Source organism: Zonotrichia albicollis, chromosome Z, assembly GCF_047830755.1.
Source record: "Zonotrichia albicollis isolate bZonAlb1 chromosome Z, bZonAlb1.hap1, whole genome shotgun sequence".
Lineage (NCBI taxonomy): Eukaryota > Metazoa > Chordata > Aves > Passeriformes > Passerellidae > Zonotrichia > Zonotrichia albicollis.
Window position 1 is genome coordinate 29,202,302 of NC_133860.1, and position 14,641 is coordinate 29,216,942.

At 33.8% G+C, this 14,641-nt stretch overlaps 1 long non-coding RNA gene across 2 annotated transcripts in view; it reads left to right on the forward strand.

The window, feature by feature from the left end:
- Positions 1–7,679: 7,679 nt before the first annotated feature.
- The window catches only part of LOC141727109 (uncharacterized), a 101,176-nt gene continuing 94,214 nt past the window's right edge, over positions 7,680–14,641 (forward strand). Inside the window, exons 1-3 of one of the 2 annotated variants that reach the window (XR_012578158.1) lie at positions 7,680–8,032; positions 9,853–9,989; positions 11,742–11,905. This is a non-coding gene — a long non-coding RNA (uncharacterized LOC141727109). Of the gene's footprint in view, positions 8,033–9,852; positions 9,990–11,741; positions 11,906–14,641 lie in introns of those variants that run through there. The other variant, XR_012578159.1, reaches the window with a different exon arrangement.

Genomic DNA, 14,641 nt, shown 5'->3' on the forward strand with positions numbered 1-14,641 from the left:
ATATAGACTTACATATTCTTTAAGGAAAGAATCAGTGTATTAGTTCCTCAGAAACAGAATTTTGCTTTTTCAAATACTAAAGGAAAAGTTTGTGTGATTTGACTTTTATTATAATTCTAAGGAAAAAAATTGTGGAAATATGTATTCGTTCACATTGCTAACTTCAGGCGTCCTGAAACTGCAGAAAATAAGACTATGAAAGCTAAGACAGTGAGATAATATCTTAGAAAAAAAAATAGTAAAATTATACAGAACTCAGATGAGTGTAGAAATTAGGTGTCTATTTCACTGTAACCTTTCTCCATGCTATTATCTAATGTAAGATTATATTAGAAATAGACTGCTCTCTGCAAGAGAAGATATGCATTAATTTATCACAGAGGGACAGAAACCTCAGATTATATTTTGATAAATATTCCAAAGTTTGAATGCAAAATCGAACCTTCTATGCACTTCATCCTGCAGCTTTCCTGACTCTGTTTTTCCTCACTGGCTCTTCCTCTCAGCACTTGACTGCTTCACAGGTTGAATTGCCATCCCACCTGTGTCAGTCAGAGGATTCTGTGAAGGAGGCCAGCCCTTCTATTATGCTATGACAAGGAAATGTGTAGCTTACTTAATCAACCATATATGACACTCAGCTGGTGTCAAAAAAGACAGCATAACTGAGAAATTGCCCATCATTTCTAAAAGTGCTCTTGGTATGTGACTTTGTAGCCACTTTTCCCCTGCAGATGTACAGCTTAACTTAACACGCAGAAGAAGATCTTTAAAGAGCCATTAATGTGCTGTAAGCCAACTATATTACAAGTTTCAAGTTCTTCTATTTCAGACAAGCCAGGTCCAACCTGATACTCTGAATTTATTTATGAAGTCTCAAGGAGCTTTTTTGCCCATTTATATATCACTGAGTAATATGTGTCGGTTTCATATGTGGTCACATATGAAGAAAAAATATTGTCTGTCTGCATTCTCTTTTTAAAGGGAAAATTAGTTCTTCATATCTGTCAAACACAAGTACTACTTCTTCTCTTTCAAGTGAATATTTTCTCCTTCTACATTTGTAAGAGTTCCACTTAAAATAACAAATTCTTTTGTATTTTTTTTAAAGAATTAGGAAGCATATCTTATTTGTCACTGAATGTGCACATATCATCTCAGATTATAGGTATGAATCTGCCTACTTGTATCTGCTACCTATCTGCATAGTTTTCAGTTCTTTATACCTTTATCTCTTTTCATAATGCTTAACAAATCTGTATCTCTGTTATGTAGGGAAATACAATAGCTTTGAAAGAATTAGAGAGGAATGTGATCTGCACATAGGTAGGATAAACAAAAAGCTCTGTCTGTTTATGCAGTTCAGTCTAGTGTCCATTTTCTTTGCATAATATTTACTGCCAAATTGGTGACTGCACTACAGAGGGTAGAGTAACAAGCAGAATTAGAACAAAATAAATTATTGTGATTTGATCTTGAAACATGTATAAAAACTTGTCTGGAGCAGTGTCTGATTTTCAGTAATCCAATAGTCCTGCTTCTTCTCAACCAAAGCTGTAACACCTTGACTAAGACTTTATCTGACTACATTTGTGCCCAGAAACAGTAGTAGGTGACTTTTCTGGAAGAGCTACACGAATGTATCTGTCTTAGAATATCCTCATTATAAATTTTACAGTTTTCTTGCAGCTTTAGTATCAGAAAGAATATCATTGAGATGTCTCATTTAGGTCAAGCTATGGTCATTCAGACACGAAAGACAGTGAATACCAAATACTCAAACTCAGTTAATTTTGCCAAAGAATTTTAACCTCTCTCAAACCTGATAGTAGTCAACATGATCATAGCATCACACATCTGAAGAGTAATTAACAGATAGGAGAATTAAATACCAACACTCCCATAATGTCATGACATGTCCCTGGTCTGTGACACTGGGCCACACTGAATGCCACTCACTACCTATTCATCCACTGGCATGAAGAGCTTTGTGGCCATTTAGTTCCCACTTGCAGTGGAGAGAAAGAAGTTTGAGGCAGATGCACTTCCAGCCATCCTTAAACGAATATTAGTTTTCATTGTCTAGATGATGGTTAGACAGAATCAAAAAACTCAATAGTTAACCAGAGATGTCTTCAAGGCCCTTGCTGGGAACTTCTGCATTTGTGAGTCTAGGTAATCTAAATACTGGTAAATGGAGAAGCAAGGAGAAAGGAAGGGGAGATTTTCTCCCCATTTCTTCCCTTTCATCTTTTCCTTGTTTTCTGGACCTTTTGCTATTCAAAAAGGCACCTGAGGTGTTTGCCAGAGTCATAATGAAGGGTGCAATGATACTGGCCATCACCAGCTGAGTCTATGGTCCTTTCTATGTTCATCAGTTGGCTTCAACACAGTGTCCTTTGTATTTATGAGATTTTATTATCAAATAACAGAAAATTTTTGTGATTTTTAAACTTATTGTAGGAATCATGGACTACTATATTTACAAGTACATGCATATGAAAATCAAGAAGTAAAGTTATCCTCACTTTCATGAACTTGAAGATTGCTAAAAGCTTACTGTTTCCACTTCAGGTAGGTCAGTTTTCAGCCTAGTAGGGTTTGTATCCCTAGTAGGGTTTGATACCCTTTGTATTTGTTCCACTGTAGTTGGGACAAACACTGGGGTGCTGTTATCACAGGAACCTATGGATTCAATCTGCTTTAGACCCACGTCCTGAAGCTTTTCTTTCACAGGTTTTTGTGGCTATTTCCCACACAGCATTCATGAGCTGTAAGTAGAATCAGAGCAGAAGAGTGGGGTTTTTCTGTAACAATTTTCTGTATGGCCAGGAGAGATATAAAGAGTTCAGTCCTTCCAGTGTTGTAGTCACTTTTCACTGGAGATATTAGAAGCAAACTTTGTGATATGAAGAGATGCAGGATCTACAGCTGTTCAGACTTTTATTATTTTCAGCTTTTCCAATTATGTTATCCTTATATGCAGTCCATTGTTATTTGTATTTGACTTTCATAAAGATATTGAATTTGTCTAAGATCCTGAATAAGGTAAAAACGCAGTATCACATCATCAACAGAAACATTCCTAGTCTTGTTTATGTGAAACAAAACAGAAATAAATAATGTAGAAGAGATATGTGGCACTAATTCCCTGTGAGATATGCACATCATGCAAGTACAAGGCTGAATAGTAGGTACAAGGCTGAATACCTCCCCTTGAAAAATAAAAATTACAACTGGAAAACTATTTTATATAGACACACACACACACCCCCCCACACCCACCCACACACACACATATATATACATTCATACATACATACATAAATATAGTATTTAAGAAATATCTAGTCTGTTATAATCTGAAATAAAAACAGTTTCCTGTGAAAGAATTTTTTTTTTAGTTTTTTTTGGATTTAAAGGATTTTAATATTTTGTCAAAATTATTTTAGAAAATGGATTTTTATGTTGGAAAAAACTGCATTATTATTGCACTGCTACTCAAGATCTACATATAACTCTGCTGCAAAATGCTTGCAGGATGACATTTTTGTTCTGAATATGTTGTCTCTGACTCTTTCACTTATTGTCAACATTTCAAAAGTTCAAATGAGGAAGCAATGAGAGAAGTCACAAAGAATGAAACAGAATCTGAACTGAATCCTGTAGCTTAGGACACAAATCTCTTCTTGAGATAATTTTGAACTGAGGAGCAAAAATTGCAGTAAGTGGAAACAAGAGTTCAGAACCTTGTACAACCAAAAAAAGTTTTTACAACAGCTTTGTAGCAACTGGACCAGACTTAAAACGTCCATTTTCAGTAATTATAATGTTACCTAATCTCATCTGCTAAAGAAAAGCTAACTTTATCTCTGTTTTCACATGGTAGACTGTAGCGTAGCATCTACCATTAAAAGTTCATTTTCATAATGTACATTCTTAACCTGAAAGTTGTGTAAATGTTTTGACACATGCATACTGGGTTTTTTTATAATAGAAAACAATTGTGCTAATATCCATCATATTATAAACTGTGACAAACTGCATATATATGTTTCTACTTTGCTTGTTTTTAGTTGGAATAATTCTGATGTTTCCTTCAGTTTGAAAATATTACAGCCTTCAAAAATTCATGGGTAGGGTATATATCAGTGGCCATTATTCTTTAACTGTCTAGATTTACATTTTATCTTCAAGATAACAGTTTTATAGCTGATTAAAATTTTATTTTCATCTAATAGTTTTAGACAATAATATAGTTTTGTTTGAACAGAAATATTTATTAAACAGTTCTAATAATAGCAATATTTTCTTAGAGAATCTAAGAGGGTTTTTTTCTTCCAATAGATGCAAATACATTAATTATCTTTTTAGGTTTTTTTCCCAAGAAATATCAAAGTGGTACTGCAAACACAGTTATTTAAGAGGAGCTTTTCATAGAAGATATCTTTAAAATACCTGGGAAAATACTTGATACAAAGGTCTCCGGACTGAAATGAACATTTATATGTTCATGCAGATATACATGAATATGTAGCTATTATAGTCATTACCTTCATTAATTTATTTTTAGGTATCAATACATATGTTGTTTTTTTCCATGAAATTTGATGGTGTGTTTTACTGAAAAATCTTTCCACTCAGAATGCAAACATTCTGTCAGAATGTATATTCTGACAGAAACAAGTCTAAAGCATTTTGGTAATCTAAAGGGAATAATGGCTTCATATAAACTGAATCCATTCCCTTGTTGATGGGAATAAGCACAAAAAAAAAAAAGCAGGTATGAAATCCATTTATTGATATTGATGCAAATCTAAACAAACTTCAAATGAAGCAGGAATAAAGAACAATTTCTTTTGATTTAATTTTAATATGTCAAAAAAGTACTTTGCAAAAATTGGGTAATTTTACCTATAGTATGAGAGGGATATGAAAGGGAAGTGTGAAAAGAAATGAACACTTGTAGAACAGAAATAACAGCATGAAGAAGACTTGAAAGCTTAGCAGAAGGCAGGCGTGACATAGACAGATTTAAACCCCATTCATATCTGGAGTTCTGTTCCTCTATTTCAGCTTTTATCAGAATTATGAATTTCTATTATCATCTTTTTTACTTAAGATATTCTGCATGTTTGATTAAAGGTTTGTCTAGAAGACCAAGACAGGAAGTGATTGCTTTGAGGCAAATGCTTATCTGGAAACACCAGTTTCAACCCTTTATTTGTATCAGTAAGTTCTGGTGCTTGCACATGGTTTCACTGACGTAGTTTGCATTTTCTAACATATGTCTCAGTGTGGGACCTCTGTGTGTGTTTTAATGGCTGTCTTGTTTTGGCAGGCTGCGTTCGTTGCTCTGGCAAGATTTCTCATGGAGAATGCTGTGTTGTGTAAATTTTGATGGATTTGGGTTTTTTGTTTATTGTCAAAAGACTAGAAGGAAAATAAAAAGAAAGGAAGTTTTGAGGAAAACAGTAGATTTAAATAATTCTAGAAAATTAACTTGAAGCAGTTATTCAAAAGAGATTCAGCTTGAGGACTGAGCTTTCTTCACAAGTAAGTTTTACAAAGACAGGATATGTCCTTAGACCATAGACACTGTTGGACATTAACAGATCTTCAATCTGTTACACAAACAGAAAATTCCCTTTGTGGTGTCCCCTAATTTGAAGAAAATCCCTGGGAACTATCATAAAAGAAGACATGGGTGGAATTCCCCATCAAAATGCATGCCTAATCACAGAAAAGTTGGTCACTCTTAAGCAAGTGCAAATCTCCATCAAGGTAAACACCTCCCTGAGCCAGTGGAAACAGCATTGAGTGTTATTATGAAGCATTAGATCTTAAAACTGAATGTCTCCTAAAAAACCCTATGATGACAGAAGACATTGAAGCCTAAAACTGAGTTTAACAATAAAACAGAGGAAGAAAAGAAGCAGAAGAAAATGTATTTGAAAATGAGTCCCATGCTGAGCATTCCTTCTACTTCAAACTCTCATTGGTAACCTTTAATTTAAAGTATCTCTACTAGCATTAAATAGATGTTAAAACCCCTAGTTTTCACTACCAAGGGAAACTATTAATCTTTTTCAGTCTCTTCCAAACTTCTAATCTAAAGGTGTGATTCATGGCAATTCTTTTTAAATATCTTCCCTATGGCAAATATATTTTTTAACTAATGACTATTGACAAAATTATAAATCCTTTAAAATGAAAATAATAAATAATTGCAATATATAACACACTTTGCTCCTCTTATTTCCCTACTTTGTCATTTGACTCTTGCTCTGAATGCCAATTTATGTTTATTTTTCCATCATAAGAGTATGGTGTGTACTTTAACACTAAAAGAATTTATATTTAAACTGTGAATTCACCAATGAATTCACCACTGAGAATGTATATTTTTTTCAGTAAATCAAATCCTTAATGATAAACAGACAGTCTGAACTCTGCATCTCCTTCTTAAGATGTCATTTTCTACCTTTTCTAGAAGGTCTATACCTATACCTTAAATGAATAAGAAATCAAGATAGAGGACAATTTCTTAATTTTCTCTGACTCTTTTTTTCAGCATTTTTTATGTGAGATCACATTGTTGTTTCCTTCCTGTTTTTTGGAGAACAATTAACTGTTATTTGCCTTCCTTCAGAAGAATTCCCCCTTCACTCTTCCTAGTTATGAAGGAGGTCTTTCTTTAGCATACTTGTTTGTCACCTCCATAACTTGACACAGTGCTCACATTTGCTTATGAAAACAAAGTAATTTTTATGTTTTTTTGAGGTGGTGTCTATTTTGCCAGATTAAGAAGCACTGATAAGGATTTCATTAGGGGAAAATTTTAACCAAACACCTAAATAAGCCTTGAATGCCATTAAACAAATTGTTTACAAGTTTAAATTCCAGATATTTGGGCTTTTTGCTTTGGTCTCTTAAAGCAACATTTGGTGGTCTGTAATGTTCTATGTACATAAGCGATTGCCTGTTGAACTATCCAGTTGTAATCTTTCTACTTTTCCACCTACAAGACTTCAAAGTCATATCACAATGATTAACATTTCTATAGAAAGATATGTACTCTACATCACTTTTAAGGTAAGAAAAACAAGTAGCCTAAGCCTGCCCTTCCCTTCCTTTTCACACCAGAAAAGGTAAAACCTTATTTGTTTAAATAAGTTAATGCAAGTGAACACGTATGTCTGTCTTTGATGTGAGCCATATAAATTTTTCTAATACTGTAATTCTATATACTTTTTTGAACAGGCCTCTGCACTAACATTATACTTTGATTTGTTTTAACCTGCTTCCTACAACGAATTTTCTTGCATTCAATTCAGGTGCAAGTTGAAACTGATAAGAGCTAGCAGTGTTTATTTTATTGCGAACCTTATTCAGCCTCACACTTAGTTATGCTTCCATGTAGTTTTGTAATGTGGTTTAATAGTTTTATTTTACTCCTGTGATTAGTTTCTGTTTGTTCTAATTTCTTTTTGACACTTTCTTGACCTTGTGGTGAAAAATCACAGAAGATATATTCCCTCAATTTAATGCCAGTCTGAGGTGTTTCTCCTGCATCATCAGATCAATGAAAAGTAAATAGCCTACATTTCTTGTTTCACAGTGCAGTATTGATCTTTCTTCAGCTTTTGCTTTGCTTTTTCCCTGCGCCTTGTGTCTTTCAACCCCTGGGACCAAAGTGATTGCCATAGATTGGACAAGCTAACAAGCGCATGATAAGGAACTAGTGTTTTGTGGTATACTCGCGTTTCTCACGCCTGGTATATAAAGCCTGGACCTCTCCGCATTTAAAGAGAGGTGCCATTTTGTGTATGGCACAAGTCACTATGAAAAAGAGCCACAGGGAAGACACCGGAGCAGCAGAGGATTTTATTCTCCACTCCTATCTTTTATTCCTACAGCTGGTGCCAAGCTGGGTGAGGACATTACTCCTCTGAAAAGTACAAGTAGCCTGCGGGGAATGCCACGAGCTGCTTTTTTCTATGGCGATGTATGGGATGGTAGCTGCCCACGGGTAAGTCTGAACTCGATCTTATAATGACTGTGATATGTGTGTCAAGTTCCATTTAAATTTGGAGCAGCAGGCACCTATGAAGAAAGTTTGAGAGATTAACTGGAAATATACAATTTCTAGCTGGAAATGGGACAATCAGCATAATGTAGTGAGTATATTTTGTTGTTCAGCATTGGAATGAGAAAATCTGAAGTCACTATTTTATTTAGTAAATGAACTGAATTAATACAGTAATTGTGGGGAGTCTGAGGTTTTCATGCTTATTTTTTTTCAAAATATTGTGGAAAGCATTTTCCATTTAAATTTATGTCAATGGCTGAACCTTAGTTTTTAATGCTTAGGAATGCTGTCCATAGTGTCTACCTGTCCTCACATGCTACACAGATTGAGAAATAGTATCTATTTCAATTTTGTCTCTGGGCCCTTAACTGTGCAAAGTGATCCCTGCTGCTGAAAAGTGGTAAAAATAAATAATTGATATTATATTGCATGCTGTGCAGTGTATTGTTTCTTTCAGGGAGATAGGTATTTGTGCTGGGCAGTGGAGAAGTTTTCTGACATTTCTTTAGGTTTCTGAGAATGCTCTTTTTGTGTCCAGGTGCTTATTAGTCCCTAATGCTGCTAGATTGCTACCATACTATTCTGCTGTAAATAAGCCTCATATAATTTTTCATGCACTTAAGTTGATTACTGAATATAAATAATCCCTTGATATACCATGTCCCAAAGTACTATACATAAAAGAATCTCTACAGTCTGTAAGGAATACTTGCTATTTTATCTGCAATCTGGTAAAGCACTATTATTGTTATCATCATTACTACTACTACTACTACTACTACTATTATTATTATTATTATTATTATTATTATTATTATTATTATTATTATATTAGTATCTTACAAGTGCTTTTGTGGACATGCTGTTTTTCACTTTTTATTATAGTGCTACAGTAACTAACATGAATCCTTTACTAATACAGTAGTAAACTGAATTCTGTAGTCTTATTAATAACAGTACAGTGATATATGATTTTCATATTTCCCATGGACACCACTGCAATGCGGTTTGCTGGCAATATTTTCAGCTCTACACTTTTATAATGCAGATCTTTGTTGTTTAATGTGTTTTATAAAAGTCAGTGTACACTACACAAATTATTCTTAATGTAGGAACTATTCTATATCTTTCTAGTTTTATGACATTTTACACTTCTTGGAGCTAGATGATTGTTCTAACCCAAGCTATTATGTAATCCTTAGGGTAACCCTGCTACTGATTTGAACGCTATTAATTTTCTATTATAGTGTGCTAAAGATGTTCTACAGTGTGAAGCTCACCTGCATTATTGAGTCAATGACCAATTGCAGAGTTACTCTGTGGCAGTTGGAGCTTAACTCAACCCTTTGGGATCTCATTTATTATTTGCAGATATTGATTCTGGAAAAAGAAAAAGCTAAGATGTGTGAATCTAATACTGAATTAGACCTAGCCTACAGCTGTTAACTCCTAATGGTCTGCTTACTATATGTGCATCAACTGGAGCTTATATTTTTTATGTTTTCATGTACAATGAAACTATCACTGCTACTGCATAAATATTTTAAATAATCTAAGCAACCTGCTAAGTCGGATATCTGCTATATTTAAATTTAATTCAGTTTAATTATTTTCCTGATTCCTTATTAATTGAATATAGACATTAAGAAAATACTTAAGGCAATCAAATTTAGTTATATTTCAAATAATTTACTAGAAAATTTATATAAAAATATGCTTTAGTTCCTAAGACAACTACTCTTTGTTGTATTTATTTCCAGAGAAAGGGCTATATTGTATAACATTAACTAATGAAGAAAGGATATAATCTCCTGTTTTCTCCCATCATATTATCAATACAGTGACCCTCCAGCTCCTCTTCTTTCTGTAATGTCTTAATGACAAAGCAAGAATCATAGTAAGTACCATTTCTTTTCCTCCTCCATTCTGTTCTTCTCCTTTCCTACCAATTTTTCTGAACATAAAAAAGCTGCTGGAAGTTTTGTGGACTTGGTTTGCTGGTGTTCCATACTCACCTAAATGCCTTTTACAATGGGCAGCGAAATTCTAATAAAATCAATCTTCATCATTTACTTGACCAACATCAAATCAGTAATACACAAGGTTTATACAAAACAGAGAAGGTAGGAAGAAAAGGAGGGGAAGATGGATTTTGAATGGTCTGGTAGGTAAAACTTGCCCTTATTCTTAAAAAACCTCGATACCACAGAGATGATATGGTTTGTCACAAAAGTGGTGTGCTTAGGTGACTCCGCTTTTAGGGACATATCTGTGTCTTCTTTCAGGCCGTAGATGGATTTCCTATATTTTTTTATTCAGTGAAAACTATATAAATAATTTTTTTATTCACTATGAAACTTCTATAGTCCAAAGCTGTCTTGCATTGTCTGATCTCTCTTTAGAGCAAGCAAAAAGATGTGTTCCCTGCTGTAGTTTATGCACTTATTAATATTTAGATAGAAAACAGGTACAAAGATAAGAGCAGTTAGAACTACTGCCACAGCAGGTGGTAGGGAACATTTGCACTCCAGTAACTTTTAAATTCTATTCACAGTTAAGTAAAGAATGAAGATAATTGGTAATAGGAGACAGCAAACAGCTCTTTCACAAAGTAGCTTAAAAAAGCTCAAAAAGCTTTCCTGACATTCAATCTTTTCGTTGAAATTGCGCTTTTGATTTAGTTATCTTTTAGAGGCAATGAGAAGGTATCCTTAATCCAACTCCAAATACAAGGGCAAAGGCTATGTGGCAGCTTTTGGTGCATTTCCACAAGTGGCGGAAATGAACCTAGGGTAGGGTTATATTTTGAATGAATTCTAGGATTAAGTGTTATAAGTGTTTAAATTATGCTTACTCAGCAGCATGTAAGAAAACCAACCATCTCTATGTTCATGCAAATATAACTTGCCAGTGTGATTTTTATTTTATTTCTCTCCTTGTAAATATAGTTCTTATGTTCTAAATATAATGAATATTGATTATATTCCATTTATAGATTGACAGACACAAAATCATGCTACTCCTGTGCTGTATAGCAGTGCTTGAGTATGGTCCCGCAACACCCAGAAGCCTAATCTAAAGTTCAAAAGTACTTGAGAGGTGAAGGGTTATTCTTAGTTAAAAGCTACTTTATCAAGTGTGTATTGGCAATTTCAGTAATGAAGAAACATGTTTTAGGGAATAGTGTTAGCTGGTTAAACAAGCAAAAGAAAGAAGCAGAGAGTGCTTAGTCTCAGGAATCCTTGCCAGGTTTGCAAAGCCTTTCAAAATGATGCTGCTGCAGGCCAGGTGGAGGAACAATTGTCAAGCCTGTTAATCCAGCAATGCATGACTGCACGGTAGTCACTGCAAAGTGAAAAAAGAATAAGGAAAAATCAGCAAATCAGAGAGCAAAAGACTGAAGTCTGGTCAGAAATGTATCTATAAACATTAACCCAAGTTCTGCTGAGTTTTGGTAAAGGTGTTGGGACATTGCCAAGAGATGTTACCCGAAATCTCATGAGTAGTTGTAGAGATGACCATATTTAACCTTTAGTTAAGCATCTTCAGGGTGCAGATCTAGGCTCTAATATCCTGCTTTGGATGGGGGTAGTACATTAACAGGACTAAGATAAAAGGTGCTACTCTCCCCTTGTGTTTTTTCCAACAGTTCTCTGCATGCATAATGTACAGATAATTACAGGAATGTACAGATCAAGCAGTCTCTTCACAATATGAAGATATAAAAATTTTCTGTCTTAAATGATCCAGAGATCGATCACTCTTTTCATAAAAAGCTGGTGATGAAAACTCTTGCCTATGTTTGTGCACATACTCAAGGTATGTTTTTTAGATGTTGAATGTGTCTCACATTTAATTATTTGAGTACCAAAAGTTGGGTTATTGGGATGCAGTCCTGAAGAGCCTTCTATATGGTCTAGAGGTTTCTATATGACATTATATGGTTTCAGGTGCCTCCAATATATATATGTGTGTATATATATATATGCATATATATTATGCACACTATATATTCCACCTGGAAGGGTGGTAGAGTGGAAGAGTTAATATCATTAGATGTAAGTTTGCATTTTGTATATGGAAACAACAACCTAGATTTATAAATATGACAAATTTTAAAGAAAATAAGCCCCAAAACTACTTACCTTTGGGCTATTTTTTATCTAAACATGAAATTTTATTCCCAAAGAAAATTATTGAATACGGTAAAATATTTTGAAAATATCTTTGGTGCCCCTAGTAAAGCCATCAACATTTGCCTGATGTGTGAAAGGGGATGACATCTTTTGCAAGTGCTCTGAAAGTTGTCTTAAAACATTGAAAATCATATAGGATTTCAGCCTGAATAATGTAGGTAAAATAAAATATCATTAAAAGCTGGAAGCTGTTTACTATGCAATAATTAGGTAGCTCAAATAAAATAATTCCTATTTATAGCTTCTCCAGCAGCAGTTACATTTTTGCATGGAAAAACCTGGTCCAATATATTAAAAGGCATTTACTTTGTAATGCATGCAATCAAATGTTTCAAATTTTTCTAAACATACATTTAAAAATTCAGTCTGATGTGTGATAGTAATGTTTGCAAGGTAGCTAGTTGTCAATAAAAGCTACTTAGAAAATTCTGTGGAATGCTGAGAATAGATTTCTTAAAGTGGCAGAGTTTCCTATTTATTTTTTACTGTGAAATAAGTATGCTCATTTTCACCCCTAAGAGTTCAATGGAAAAACATAGAAGATTATTCTTAAGGAAAAAATATTTTTCTTGGTCAATAATGTTAGTTCATTACATTTTATAGGATTCATGTAATTCTTCCTATTATTATAACGCTTTCAGCGTGTATTTCCTGTGTAAAATTTGCCTCTATCATTTCCCATGATTTACTGAAATACTATTTGGAAAAGCTGGAAGTCTTCGGAAATACTGAAAATTGTAAGTGTAAGTTTTGTTAGGGTTTATAATGCATACACTGATTTTAAAAGAAATTTTATATAGATTTCATGGTCATGTTTATTTAATAAATTTATCAAATAATTATATTATTTTAAGCAATAAAAACATACTAAAGGTACTTCTCCATTTCCTCAGTTCATGCACAGGATGTTCCAACTCTGCTTTAGTCAAAGTGAATAGAGATCCAATAGAGACCAGGACTGCTGGATGCAAGTCCAGTGCACATATTTGCCTTGCAGATTTTTGCCAAAAACTTTCCTTTTTTAAAGGATTTTTAAAAATTCTCATTTTGAGGTCAAATAAGACAAAAAATAAAACTAATTCTGTTAAATTTAAAAGATAAGGTTAGAAAGCCCATAAAGTTTCATCTTTCTTTTCTCAGTCTCTTCTAATCTCTCACTATATTACTCCAGCAAACAGAGAAGACAAAAAACCAGTACTTAACCAAGAATCCTTGGGAGATTTTGAGTGCTCAGATGAAGTAAGTAATTTAAAAGCCAAAGAGAACAAATCTGTTTCCCAACTGTGCCTATTTCTTGATAAAAGATGAGATTGCTGCTTGGTTTGGACCAGCAGTACTCAGGTGGGGAGCATACTGGGGTTCCACTGTGTCCAGACTGGGCAGTGGTGGTAATCTCAGCACTCAGTCTTGTTCTGGTCCCACAAATTATAACTTCACAACAAGTGAGATATTGTTCATCAACAAGATAATGACTGAAATACTCAGTTCATCATTTAGATTTCTAAGCATATTAATTTTATTTAAAAATCAGTTATTGTATCCCAGAATTACATTGACTCTTGACAGAGGAAAAAAGAAAAATTAGCAAGGGTGTCATAAATGTCACTCATTATATTCAAGTTTTCTCTTTGGATTTTTGTACCCAGTACTTCTTGACTGAGCCAAGATACAATTCCACCATTGCAACCAGTTTCAAACACAGATAGAATGTAAGACTAATAATGTACAATATTAATATACATCATATTTAAATTATAAGAGTTTGTGGTCTGTATTCTAATTCAGCTATTTCTTCAGCACTTATCTGACTACAAATAATACACAGTATCAGGAATTTATTCTATCATTCATTGGACGTGAACACTGCAAGCAGCTGACCAAGTACTTCCTCTGATATGCATTCTTCTTTCCTTTCTTCCTGTTTAGAAAAATATTATGTACTGAATTGCAAAGTGTTGTGATCTGAGGTAACAGTGTCTGTTCCAGGTTACTCAAGGACTGTGACAAAATTAGATCATATGAGGGTGTAATGAAAAGAGCTGTAGCTAGTGCATTTACAAGAGCCAGGCTGACATATTAGGTGCTTTTACATATCTTGAGGCAATGGAGATATTCTTACTTGATTATGTCCTCTATTTTTGCTTCAGTTTGTAATTACTATCAGTTGTAATTTAGAACTACACAGTGATATATATTTTGCTTAGACTAAATTTTGTTATGGATGAAATTTTATATAAAGGGTGACAGTATTTATTAACAAAGTCCAGATGCAGAAATCATACATTTTAAATCTAACATTCTATTTAAAATATTTATAATATTATAGAACAGTTTGAAGCATTAAAAAATGATG